Raw genomic sequence first — 14,853 nt, forward strand, 5'->3', positions numbered from 1 at the left:
TGTTTAAAGCACTTTTCAATCTGACAGCAGCACTCAGTTCTCCTGCACATGTGTGATCTTGGAGTGAACTGAAGGTTCAGATGCATCTCTCAGGTCCTGTGTGGAGACTTTGCTGGACTTTGTCTGTCTGTTAAAGATGTGATTTTCAGATGCTATTCAGCTGGTGTAGATAGTGGGGGTTTAGGTCTAAAACATCTTCTTTTGTCCTCCATTCATCCAGTTTCATGAGATAAAGTTTTGGTACAAGGACTGGACTGAAAAAGACTGAAAAGAGAAACTTTGAAAGAGTTTTAGAAGCCTGGAGGAAAAGCAGTGCTTGTTTAATCAAATGTAATAATACACATTGTTTAAATGTCCCAAAGTAAAGAGATCTCTCTGTGAACCTTTAATTCGTCACCCTCTTGTGGCAGCAGCTGGCTACTGTTACTGCACAAATGTAATAATACACATTGTTTAAATGTCCCAAAGTAAAATTTGTGAGATCTCTTCTGTGAACTTTTTTTTTTTTTTTTTTTTTTTTTTTTTTTTTTTTTTTTTTTTTTTTCTTTTAATTGTCATTCTTGTGCACAGTCATGGTACTGAACATTGTCATCACAACAACCATGTGCACTTGTTTTTTTTATTACATGTTATCGTAATCGCACCATTAATTACCAACTTTAGTTGACCTTAACCATAATAGTGAAGCAACTATTATGCAATATTAGCTTCGGTTACAGTAAGTCTACCAAGTGATCATTTATCTAAAAAATACAGTGAAACGATTTATCTTACTGCAGCATTTTTTGAGCCTATTTACATTTAAAATTTGACCTGATCAGACTAACATTAGGTGAAACAACAAAGTTGACCCCGCCTTGGGATGACAAAGACCTTACTCTCCTCCCCTGTGACTTAAGAAAGCTAAATAGAATAAAATCTTAAAAGAAAAATAAAAAAAAAGAAAAAAAAAATGTACTGTCCAAGAAAAAGATATAGAAAAAATATAAAAAAAAAAAAAAGAAAAAGCGATGAAGTCAAGAAAAAAAAAAAAAAAAAACAAAAAAAAAAAAGAAAAAAAGAGGAGAAAATACAAGGTAAAAGCAAAAAAAATCAGAAACAAAAAAGATTCTCAAGAAAAGCAGCAGCAGATCAAAAAAGAAGCGAGAAGAATCAAAAAAAAATGACAGCGCAAAAAGTTGATGAAGCCTGCAAAAAATGAAGCGATCCGAAGAAAAAAAAAAAAAAAACAGAAAACTCAACACAGAAAAAGACAGAGCTGAGCAAGCAAAAAAATGCAAAATAACGAGCTGCAAGAAAAAAAACAGAGATGAAACAAAAAGAAAATGCAAGATAGAAATGAGAAAAACAATAACGCAATAAACCGAGAACAAAAAAAAAATCTGAAGTAAAAAAAGTCAAAACAGGAAAATGCAATGCACTCAAGCATGAAGAAAATACAGAGCATGCAGCAATGATATGAAAAAAGAAATATGAAGAGCTGTGTCAAGAAAAAAAACAGAATAAAGCAGAACAAAGAAAACTCTTCTTGTCCAAGACTTTGAGAAACAAAAAAAGCTGCAAGATTGGCAACAAAATTAAGCACACACAGCTGAACTGAAGGAGAAAAGAAAGTGCAAAACAGGAGCAACAGCTAAAGAATCAAAGAAAGCTCAAAGAAGAACAAGCCAAATAGAAGAAGTGGAAAAAATATGCAACAAACTTAAGAAGCAAATACAGAAACAGTGGACGAGTTGAGATCCCTCATACTAGAGAAGAAAGTGCTTGTGGAAAAGCAACTCAAGAAGAAGAAAAAGTGCTTCCGCTTCTTCCTCCGCAGGGCCACTCCTGCCTCATCTTCCTCCACCTCTATTCCAGCTTAATTTTCCCTTCTCCTCTCCCTCCCCTCTCTCCCCAATAATTTCATAATAAACAAAATTGACTGCATTTTAAATATGTCTGATCAGTGTCTTCATTCAAGAATGAATTGTCTTTGTCACAGAGTCATGTGTATTTTGTCTTTTCCTCGGGCTGGTGATCCTCGCGGACGTTCAGCCCTGGAGTCCAGATTATTAGTGTTTTAATCACATTTAGTGTTACATTTTAGATCACCACAATAGGATATCCACAATTTAGGATTCAGGCATTTGTTTTAGTTTGATATCGTAATCATTCTATGATTGAGTCGTTAACAGAACCAGCAGTTAGCAGCAATAACTTCAAATCAATGACATTTGCAAGCATTCCTTTATACACAGCATTTCAGTCAGGTTGAGGTCTGGACTTCCATGATGTAGATTTGCTGCTGTGCTTGGGGTCATTATCCTGTTGCATGGCCTAATTTAGAAGAAGCTTTATCTGTCGGACAGACAGCCTCACATTTGACTCTAAAACACTTTGGCATACAGAGGAGTTCGTTGACTGCAAGGTGCTTTATTGCTTGTGTCTGCAGAAGAAGCTCAAATCACCACACTTGAACCAGCATATTTGACAGTGGGTTTGAGATGTTTAAGGGTTTGAGTGTCTGAAATACTGACATGTGAACGCCAGAATATAATGGTGAGATTTTAGTGCTGGTTAGATTGCATACACACTGCACATTATAAGGTTTTACAATTTTGCATCTGTGACCATTCAAACACCAGACAGTACTGAATGTTTCTTCTTTCTTTGTGCAACTTTACAATCATAATGTCCATTTTTGGGTTTTGGGGGATTTTTAGGGAAAGAAGGGAAGTTTTATTTTTAATGATCAGTATCAGTGATTAATCACTACAGTGGGATAAATAAACTTGTCATGTTTTCACAGATTTATTTTGACATTACATCATATTTGTAAGAGGAACATTCATTAGGTTTAAACAAAATCATACAAAAGAATTGTAACGCTTGCATATTGTTAACCTAGAAGCACTTTTAGTCTTTGTTAGGTTTATCGAAAAAGAATTTGGCAAACACCCTTTTTTGAATGTCATGCTCTTGCAGGCTGCAGTAACATTTGAGTTTTGTAAGTGCAAAGGTCCATTCAAACAGGTGGTGACATTACAATCCTTGGTTTATGTACATTTTGGAGCTTGTCAACATTCAGCATTTCCAAAAGCAGAATGAAAGTTGAAAAAAAAATTCAGTAAGCTTGAAGATATATTTACATGTATATTTATTTTCCTTCCTTGTGGTCATACAAATTCTGCCTCTGATGCTTCTGACTTCAGATGTTAGTAAAAAAAATATTGTTAACTGGGCAAAACAGTTTTTCTTTTAAACATATCAGGAGGTTTATTTTCCCTGACATCATCTAAACACAGCTCCTTTGCAATACTGATAAAGTTTCTCTGTACTTTGCCACATTATATTACAGCAGATCTAGAAGTTGTATCTAAATGGTGATTCTCCATTAATGAATTTGTATAAGGTCAAGTCCTGGATATTTTACTAACTGTAACAACAAACCACTGCTTCCTACTCTATGCATTATAATCTACAGCATCTACAAAGACACCTTCCAACAAACGGCTACACTCTATGATCTCAGCAATGATAATTAAAGGTTTGTGCTTTCTAGACATTCCCTGTAATGGAAAGAGCAGAGGGGTGTGGTACTTCATCACGGCCAGAAGGAGGCACTGTGTAACCATCAAACAAAAGACCCCAGTGTTGATAAGGCAAGGTACTGTACGTTACCACAGGGTATGAGGATACAGGTAGGTGGCAAAATCATTCAATCCATCATCAGTCACCGCAAATCAGAATAAATTTGTTACGTTCATTCAGGTCCTGATGTATTTTTATAGCTGCATAAAACTACTAAGAGAAAGATATTAAACAAAAAAGATAAATCCAGATAGATTCAATTAAATGTCTCTTTTTTTAACCCGTCATGAACTTCAGTGGTATTTTTAAGAGAATAGTAGTAGTTATGAAAGGGTAGTACTTCAGAAAGTCTGAGGATCCATGAGTGCAAGGCCATTCAGAAATAGTCACAATATATCTTGACCCAGCTCTAATTTGTGAGTGAAATCTATGAAGGTGTGGATATTTAACAGTTCATAAGGTCCTTTCTCTTTTTTTTTCCTTCTTGAATTTGTCTTTCAAGTGGAAGACATTTGATTTCAGACGGGACGATGAGGCACAGCCCCTCACAAGCTCAGGTCGATGATGATGTGCTCAAAGATCTGCGTGTTTCCCTTGAAGCTCGAGGAAAAAATAAAGTCCCTGCGGTCGGTAGATACCACGGTGAAAGAGCGTGGGGCTTGGATGTACACCTCCTTAAAGCGGTCAAAGATTTTGTTGTCCTCATCCCACAGGTAGATCTGTGAGAAGGTGTAGTCGCTTCCCAGAGCCAGATAGTAACGTTCCTTGAAAGAGAACGGCTGGAGAATCATGGAGCCTCGAGAGGGCAAAGCTTGGATCTCAGCAAACTGTTTGGTGCCCCAACGCAGAACTTTGGAATCACCGATATACCGCGTCATAGCCAGGTAGAGCTCCTCCTTGATCCGGAAGTGTTTCACAACCACTACATCCTCCATGTTGGGGATCTCACCCTGCAGGATGAACTTCTGGTTGCTCCGGCTCCACTGGTAGATCACTGGAACCTGTGAGCGGCTCGCTAGAATAAGGTGAGCTTTCCCATCCAAGTCCAGAAACTCTACATCCGTGTCGCGGTACCACTCGTGCAGTGACTGTACGAATAAAAGCCATTATCATTCCACTTGTAGAGGGTGGAGAGGCCAGCTTTTGAGCTGTCAGCAATCACAAAAACCAATCAGAGCCAATCTGGAAGGCCTCAATATCATTGGGCTTAGAGATCTTGGACACTTCGATATCCTGGAACTTATTGAACCTGCTTTGGTCGTCATCAAACTTGTAAATGTGGGAACCACCAAACAGCTGAGCCACAATGACAAACACCTCATTTTCGATGAGACAGATTTGCACCCCACAATGGACTGACCTAAAGGGCAGAGAAACACATGAATCGCGTGAGAATGAAACTGGGAGCATTCTGGGAGTGTTTGTTAGCCTAATGTGTGATTTAGACTTCCTAACTTACAGTGTCACTGGAAACTCCCTTAACCCTTCACCCAACCTTCCACGTAACCTGACATGCACCTCCTGCCCACATAGCAAAATTGGTATGGCCCAGATCTGGCCAACACAATGTGCTTACACATGGCCCACATACCGCAAAGACTGACGGCCCTTTGGTGACCCAGATCAGGTTTGCCAGAGGAGGCCCAGACATGGGCCAGCACAAGGCCAGTTGCAGACACACTGGTGGTCCTGTGCTAGCCCATCTCTGGCACCAAAGGACCGTCATTCTTTGCGGTATGTGGGCCATGTGTAAGTTGTGTGCAGCCACGGGCCAGTCGCAGACACACAGCTGACCCTGTGCTGGCCCAGATGTCAGCCAAATGTGTACCTTAATCAAGCCATGTAATAACAACATGTGCCGAAACATAAATAGTGCAAAAGTAACATTACGAACCTCTGTTCAGACAGTGAATGAACTGATTCTTTTACAGCACATTTCCTTTCCCAAAGTCATACCTGAATTTGAAACGTTGGCTACCATAGCAGTATAGTATATCAACATGGCACTTGGGTCTTCCAACTAAAATAGAAAATAGGAACATAAACAGTGCCATCATTGCCAGACCTGGCCACATCTGGTTGACATATACCCTGCCATGACACCAGTCAGTCAGAAGTGCCAGCTTGATGCCGGATCAGGGAAGACCTGTTTTCTATGAGCCTGGGCCACATGACCCAAACACAATCGAGCAAGATATGGCATGCCATCACATAGACAGTGCCATCTATACCAGCCTGGCCCATATCTGGATGGCATACGTCTTATCATGCCAGAAGTCAGCCAGCAGTGCCGGCTTGATACCAGATCTGGGCCAGACCTGCTTGCTATGTGGGTTAGAGATGTAACTACACTTGGGTCGACACAGCCTGCAAGGACTTAAATGGTTAGAAGGTTGCGCTGCAGGATCAAGAGGGGTTTCCAGTTATCTCGTAGTTAGGACACATTCCTGCAAAAGTCGAAATCAAAATTTACCTGTGATGTTATCATAAGTCCTGAAGTTCATTTCTATGTGGTCCCACTGGAAAATCATACAGCTCTCTGTGCTGGGAGCAGAAATGGCCACGTAGACATCATTCTTATAGCTGAATGTGTCAACAGACAACGATTCTGAGGCAACAGACTGATGAAGGATGAAATCTGTGGAAAGGAACATCGGGAAATGTATTTTTCACAAACCAGCAAAGCCACGTTAAATGAATAACCTCTACACAACTTAGAAAGACTGTGCTGAGTTCTCTGATCCTGATCTCAGCTGGACATGAGAGAAGGGCAGCTGGCTCAGGTGTTTCTCACTGTGGAGACACACTCATTCTGCAGGCTGGTCATATCATTGAGGCGCTTGCCCTTCATGTCCTCTGGTCCAGCACACACAACATCCGACACTGTGGCATTGGTGTTCTTTAACCACGTCATAAGCCACTTGGCTCTGCAGTCACATTCAAAGGCATTGCCTCGCAGGTCCCTGCAGAAAGGGAATATTGTGTTTCATGGCTGAATTGGGAGAAAGACAGACTGCAAGAATTACTCAGTACGCTATTTGCCTATTTAACTATGTACAAACTTACAGCTCTATAAGGGAGTCAAGGTCAATGAAGAGGTCCCTGGGCAAGGCTTTAATGTTATTGTTTGCCAAAGACCTGGAAACAAATGCAGTTGATTATGAAAAGAGAATCATTAAATCATGTATAACAGATAACAGTTGTATTTTCAGTCACTGGAACATACAAGTGAGTCAGGTCCCTGAGTCCTCTGAAGGCATATTTGGATGTAGTCTCTAGTTTGTTACTCTCAATGAATCTGTGGATCAACAAGAAGAAAAAGAAAAGTATATTTTTGATCAATTTCAACATTTTGCCAGCTAGTAAACCAAATGGTAAATGGACTGGTTCTTGTACAGCACTTTTCTATTTTGCCTGAGCACTCGAAATCCTTGAAACCTGTCTAATTCAGATCAGGACCTCAAAGCACCAGCAGCCCAGATCAGCTGATCACAGCCTGGACACAAAGAAATTTACTGAAGCTTTGAATAGAATTGCGATTTTTAACCTCTTGTTGAGCCACTACAACCAATTTTATAGTCCCCCACCTGCTGAATCCCACTTTAACCCGTTCCTTACTCATTTTCTGTTTAGAGTCGCTCTCTACATGTAGAGATATTTTAAAATCTTTCATCTTTTTCTCTGCTCATGTTCTACCAAACTGATTCAAGCTGCGTATATTTATGAGAATTAAATTTAAAGAAGTAAGGTAATTTCTTATGTATTAATGTTACTTTAATGATACATTAATATGCACAAGGTTTCAATTAGCTTTGCACACAAAATAGCTGTAGAAAAATCCCTTTAATGGGACCACAGAAATATTTGCTGGAGCACACCTGTGTCCCCCAGAATCCTTACTTTGTCCATGTGAATTTTAAACAATCAAATCTTGTGAAAATGGCCACAACTTGTATATTTAACACAGACATAATAGGGGAGACCGGGGATAATTTCTCCAATCAGGGCTAAGTTTCAAATGATGTGACTCATCCTGTGCATGCCCAATTCAGTTCTGCTATCACATGTGAAAAATCAGCACATTTTGTCAAACACAGACAATATAACACGAAAAAAAGTAATTTGTATGCCAAAAGTAAGTTTTTCTACTTTATTTCAATTTCTAATAGCATTATCTGCTTTGCAGTCAAGTGGAGCGTGCGTCTGTCCTCTCAGTAAGTGAGTGAGACAGCGGTGAGGACGGCTGTGCGAGTGCATCGCAAAAACACAGAAATATGCCTGACACCTGTAAACAAAGCAGTACCTGGCTGCAGTTTAAAGACCTTTTTGTCTCTGTTTGGTCTTGTCTTGTCTTGTCTTGGTCTCGATACCCTCTAATCTTGGTATTGTCTTGATCTTGGTTTAGGCGGTCTTGACTAAAAGTCTACAACTTTATTACTTTCATTTTCTTCCAAAGCAGTTTTTGAAACATCTTTGTGAACTGACTAATGCTTGAACATTGCTGTAGGTCCACAGGAAAACTGTTTCCACAGTTTTACCTCATAAATGGTAAAACAAAAGGTTTTAACCCTTGTCCGTGCTTAAAGTCTTCATCAATGTTCCCTCTAAGCTGCGCACGTGCGCAATTGCGCACTGCTGGCACGGTCTCTGCGCACAGAAAATCTGCGTTGCGCACAAAAAAATCTAACCTGAATTGAATTAAAATTAAAACTTTAACAATTCTGTTTTGCAGTGTTAGTCAGTAAGTGACTGGCTGCTCCTGTATGGGATTAGAACGATGCCACCTTATCCTATAGTCCAGCCAATAATGCGATTCACATTCGTATACGCAGCCAATCAACGTTGTTGACACGCTATGACAGCGTCCTATGTGCCGACACCGGTGTTTTAGCTAGCAAAGGGGCGTGGCTGATGTGCAGTGAAGCCACGTTAATGACAACGCGTACAACCATTGGAGATGTGAGCAGGACAGACGGAACAATTGACGGGAAAGTGTGGACTTTATACCAGTTTTTAAATTGTGTTGATGGCCACGTAAAACCAGAGTTATGATAAAAATATCTGCAATGTTTGGTTTTCTTCCTGAATATGGACATGACCAGCACAGAGTCCTGAAACCTGGCGTAACACGGGGGAAATTGAACAAACAACGCGGCGACGACCACAGGAAGACTGAGGACTTAAAAACACATGAGGTGATGAGGGGAAGTGGAGACACATGAGAACACAGCTGACTAGAATGAAAGATAATGACAATACAGGGGAGAGTAACACTAACTACAATGAACAAAGAACACCAGACTCTTCCAAAATAAAACAGGAAACACAAAGACATGGCACGAACTTGACAACAAGAGCCATACAGACATGAAACATGACAGGTAGACGCACGGACCAGGGAGAGATGACAAAAGGGACTAAAACCAAGGACTAAACTGCAAACTAGAAAACAACTAGATGCGTTACACTACAACATGGGGATACAAAAATATGCATTAGAACTCAAACACTGGGCCTAATGGCCCAGTACCGTGACAGACAGACACTATTGCTACTTTTAAGATTAGGCTTAAAACCTTCCCTTTTGGTAAAGCATATAGTTAGGGCTGGATCAGGTGACCCTGACGCCTCTGTTTATATTTCTCTTGCGGCACTTTCTTTGTCTCAGCATGTTCTCATTTCTTAGTTGTAAGTTGTCTTGCATGGCTTCTAATTCCTGATGTCTCCTCTGCATTTCTTCAAATACGTCTTTTTGTGTTTTTTCTTTTCTTCTTCTCTTCTTGCATTTCACCATTTGTCTTTTGGACTTTGTGATACATTCCATGCAAATGTGTATTTTTGTTCACAATTTCTTTGTTTCTGAGCTGCATTTCTGTACATTTTTTCTCCAGCTGTTGTTTCTCTTCCTTGAGTTCAATGTTTGTGTCCTTTGCTTCGTTATAAAACACTTGTAAGTCTGCATTTTTCTTCTTGAAGTTGTGGAGAACATCCTGCATCTCTCTTTGTGTCTCTTCCAGTTGTTCCTTCTCTTCCAACATTTCTGTGTTTCTCCTGAGTATTCATCAAACATTACTTTCAGCCCTTCATGGTTTTTCTCCATATCTTCAAGCTAGCACGTCCAACTGTTGGTGCATTGCATCCTGCTGCTCCTTTTTTTGCAACATTTGTGTATTTCGTCCGATCACTTCATCCAACATGACTCGCAAGCCTTCACTATTTTGCTCTGTTACTTTGAGTTTGCAATGCAATTAAATTTTTATTCAAAAGATATACGAAACTGGCTAATTGCTAGAAAATGCTAATGCTCCCCACTCATATGCAAAGTGTTAAGGCCAATGTGTGACCCACCTGTCACTGGGCCAGAAATGAATAAATAAGCAGTGAAATGAGGTCAGAGTAATGAGTAATATCACAAACTAACCACCTGCTATTACCAGTTTTAATTCACTCTTTATATAAATAAATATATTTTATAAGTTGAATTTCTGTTATTACTTCATCTGAACTGCATGGTGAACATGGGTCTTCAACAACACATATCCATATCTCTACAAAGTTGCTTTAAAATGTTTATATACTTCTGCTTCATCAGTACCCTGTGACACAGGGCTGATCTCAAAGAGAGGAAATGGCGTCGGCCCCCACATGCTACAAAATTCTCATCCTTAATAACGTGTGTAAACAATGGTTTCTCCCCTCACATACAAGTGCATAAGCACTGGCATTGTCACAGCGCTTGTCTTTCCTAAACAAATGTTTTCATTTATGCTTCCTTACTGAAAAGATTTTTCTAACTTTTGAATTTAACATAATGCATTAGTCAGGTCATATTTTTGTTATAATCAGTTTATTTTGAATGTAAACACTTTTCGTCCAGTCTCTTTCATTTAGTTAACTCTTAACACATAACAGCTTTTTACATAAACAGGACCAAAACGAATAAACCTAGCTTATTCTCTCAACCAGGGCTGTTGAGATTAAACTGAATCTTCCATGGTTGGTTGCATGTTTGAGATCTCAGGTTCAACTACCAGCAGGACATTCAGGAGTACCATACCACAGAGAGCAGCGTCAGGTGTCAACGTCCATGTTATTGAGATGTTCGTTGCAGATGTGCCTGTATTATTGACTGCTTTGAATTTCTCATTGAAAACCTAAAGACCTGGAAAGCGAGGTCAGAGACATACTCCATTACAAACATTGTTATACAATGAAACATTCAACTGGTGTCACACCAGGGAGAGTTTCCTTTATATCAAAAGGTTGGGGTGGCAGAATATCCGACAAACACTTGACTGAATAAGTGGTTTTTTTGGACTGCCTCAGCCCAGGTGATGTAAACGGCAGCGAGACAGAGCGAGCGATCGAGTGAGAGAGACAGAGAGCGAGTTTTGAGATGTTAGAGATTTGTGATGTTTAGCGTACAGTTGGTGTGTTGTGTTAACTTGTGTAGTTAGTGTGTTGTGTTGTGTAGTTGTTGTTGTTTTGTGTGTCAGTGAGGACACGAATGAACGTCACACAGGCAGGATGCAGTGTGAACACTGTCTCCAGGTGGAAAACAGAAGGAGTGATACACCTCCTGCTGTCAGGCCTGCAGGGTTTCTCCCTCTGATGTTCTTCTCTGTCTTGTGGTAGACAATTTTAATTTTTTTTACTGTCACAAATAATTTGTGGGGCATCTTATTGTGACACCTTATTGTTCTCTCATTTTAGTTAAGTAGTGTTTTTAAATGGCTGTACAAAAAAAGAACACAAGATGCATTGGCTGCATTTTTAGATGAATAGTTGTATATAACTTTATTATTCACAAAAGTTTTACATAAGTTTTACAAATTTACAATTTATATTTGCATTTCAAGTTATGAAAATAATTTACTAAACATGTCTGTGGTTTTTACACTAAAAGAAAACATAACTATTACTAGGATTTTATGTGTTTGTATGATTCCAGACCAGTTGTGTTAATACAGTATGTCAATGAAAAAATAACTGTAAATTCGGACATGTGAGGTTGTGCTGAAAAGAATGATACCAAGCAAGACAAGATAAAAAAACACAAAATCAAAAGTAGCCAAAAATGGTCAATTTTATTTTGGACCTCAGGAAATTAGGTTTAAATTATTGTTTGTGACAGAGTAGATTTCTGACATTTTAGTATTAGTAGTAAGGAACAATTTGATTTTCTGTCTAACAACAAACAGTGTGAAACTTAAGTTAGACTTAAGTTTGCCCAATGTTTTGTAGCTTTCTGGATTTTATACTTATTGGGTACATATTCATTTATTATACAGACTATACAGTACATAAAATAAAAATGTAATTTTTTTTATGTAACTGAAATGTTTAATTATGTGGGTTATAGAAAATAATTAAGTTATAGACCATATTTATATGAAACGTGTATACTTACTGCATATTAATCATTTTAACCATATGTAACACCTGCATATGTGTTTAAAAAAAGGCTTTGATTCTGCCACCCCATTTGATTTCCATGCCACCCTAGGAAAATTTCTCTAGATCCACCCCTGGACCTGTCCTGGACCAGCAACACCAAATCAGTGACAAAAAGAGCTCAGCAGCGACTGCAATTCAAGAGACGACTGAAGAAGGTGCACATCCCCAAACCCATCTTTAACACCTTCTACAGAGGTACCATACAGAGCATCCTAACCCGCTATTTACACCTCACGCTGCACTGGGAAAGCCACAAGCATCATAGCCGACCCGCATCACCTTTCCCACCAACTGTTTACCACCCCTTAATCCAGAAAATGACTCTGCGTCATCAGGAGCAGGTCGGCAAGATTGTGCAATAGGATTTTCCCCCAAAGCAGTCCGGCTCCTGAACACCATGCTGCGCTCCTCCACACTGAACTCTCTTCTCCACACACTTCTTGGACTACATAACACTCTCCTTTCACAACCAATTCTTACACTACCCTGTATTGTACTGATCGACTCTGTCTGTTGTCTTTATTTATTCTCATTGTTTTCTATTCTTACTCTCTCTGTATTCAAGTACAATACTGTTGTACTTACTCTTAGATTATCTTATTTCTGTATAGTTGTAAGTATGTATGTATATTTGAATTTTCCATTTTATTTTACAGTTTGCACCTTTGATCCAGGACAATGATATTTCATCGCACTGTATACTTGAGTGCATGTTGTTGGGTTGACAATAAAACTCTGCTTGACTTGAATTAAACTTGTGCATTAGCGAATGAGGAAATGAGCCTCTACAGGCCTCAGACAGCATGTTAAATGTTAACGTTCATGACAGTTTAATTAGAAAAAGACCAAACAAGTATGGCTTGTTTGGAAGGGCCAGACCTCAACCTGACTGAAATGCTGTGTATAAAGGAATGCTTGCAAATGTCATTGAATTGAAGTTATTGCTGCTAACTGCTGGTTATGTAAACTACTGAATCATAGAATGATTACGATATCAAACTAAAACAAATGCCTGAATCCTAAATTGTGGATATCCTATTGTGGTGATCTAAAATGTAACACTAAATGTGATTAAAACACTAATAATCTGGACACAAAATACACATGACTCCGTAACAAAGACATTCATCTTGAATGAAGACATTGATCAGACATATTTAAAATGCAGCCAATTGTGTTTATTATTAAATTATTGGGAAATAGAAAGGGGGGTGGGGGGGGGTCAAGGAAAGGATAGAAAGGAGGAAAGAGATAGAGGAGAGAAAACCCCAACAATGCCCTCTGAGCAAGCACTAGGCGACGGTGGATAGGAAAAACTCCCTTTATGACAGAACCAGGCTCTAGAGGGGGCAGTCAACTGTCGGGACTGGTTGGGGGGTGAGGGTGAAAAGAGAGAGAGGGGGGAGGGAGATGGGACAGGTGTTAGGAGTTCAAGGGAGCTAGGGGAGGGAGAGGTGTCAAGGTGTCAGGAGAGAGGGAGAGGGCAGGAGAGGGGAGGTCAAAATTACATGATGGAACAAGGTGGAGGAAGACGAGGTGACATCAGCAGTGGAAAAACCAGACAAAGCATGAGTGTCCTTCCTCCAGAAGAAGCGGAAGCGTTTCTTCTTCTTTTCCAGGAGCTTTTCCACGAGAACCTTTTTCTCTAGGATCAGGTTTCTCAGCTGATCGATTGTTTCTGTATTCTCCTTCTCAAGTCTCCTGCATGTTTTCTCCACTTCTTCTAATTCGGCTTGTTTGTCTTTGAGCCTTTCTTTCAACTCATTAGAAGTTGCCTCCTGCATTACCTTTGCCTCCTGCATCTCTGTATAACGCTCTTGTAATTTGTTGTGAGCGTCTTCTAACTGTTGACTTTTCCTCTCCATTTCTTCAAGTTTGCACTGCAGGTCTTCATTTGTTTTCTGGAGTTGCTGCTTTAGCACCTGCACCTCAGTGTTTTTGCACTTCAAGGTGTTTGAAAGTTCCTCGAGTTCGGTGTTTTTTGTCAGCATGTCATTGAGCTGACTCTGCATCGCTGAGCATTGTTTTCGCAGTTTCTCCTTCTCTCCTTCCATTTCAGTTGCTTTGTAGTTCATTTTCTTGTAAAGTTCTTGCAGCTTTTGGTTTTCCCTCTCAAAGCCTGGAGTAAACGTTTGTCTTCTTTCTGCTTTATGTCCTGTTGTTCTTTCCTTGAAGCAGCTCTTGATATTTCTGCTTGTGCACTGCAGTTTTATCAAGTTTTACTTCCAGGACTCGGCATTTTTCCTCCATGCTTTGGAGTTGGCACCGCATGTCTCTCTGGTTTCTTTCCAGTTGTTCTTTTTCTTGAAGAATCTGGTTATTTCTTTGCAGTGCTTTATCAAGCTTTGTTTTCAGCTCTCTGTAGTTTTCCTCCGAGTCTTCAGCTTGCTTTCTTTCTGTTTGATCGGTTGTTGCTTTTTCTCTTGAAGCAATGCTTTGTATTTGATCCCCAAGTTTTGGAGTTCTATGTCCTGCCGTTTCTTCTCTTGGAGGATTTCTGTATTTTTTTGCAGAGCTTCATCAAGCTTTAATTGCAGCTCCCGATCCTTTTGTCCTTGTCTTTCTCATTTTTCTTCTGCTGGAGGATTTTTGAGTTTTCTATTGCTTTATCAAGCTTTGCTTTGAGCTCAAAGTTCCTTCCACGCACATCTAGGAGTTCCATTTCTTTCTCCTTTTGAATATCTTCCTTTTCAAGAAGCTGGCTGAACAATTTATCTACTTCAGCAGTCTTTCTCTCATTTTCTTGTCTGAGGAAGATAATCTCCTTTCGCTGTTCAAAAAAACTCTGCCAGACGTAATAGATGTACTCTGGCTGGGGCGGGTGTT

At 39.6% G+C, this 14,853-nt stretch overlaps 1 pseudogene; it reads right to left on the reverse strand.

The window, feature by feature from the left end:
• Window positions 1-4,110: 4,110 nt before the first annotated feature.
• LOC109199943 (leucine-rich repeat LGI family member 2-like) lies at window positions 4,111-14,081 on the reverse strand (annotated as a pseudogene).
• Window positions 14,082-14,853: the final 772 nt, after the last annotated feature.

Source organism: Oreochromis niloticus, unplaced genomic scaffold, assembly GCF_001858045.2.
Source record: "Oreochromis niloticus isolate F11D_XX unplaced genomic scaffold, O_niloticus_UMD_NMBU tig00007743_pilon, whole genome shotgun sequence".
In the NCBI taxonomy this organism is placed as follows: Eukaryota; Metazoa; Chordata; class Actinopteri; order Cichliformes; family Cichlidae; genus Oreochromis; species Oreochromis niloticus.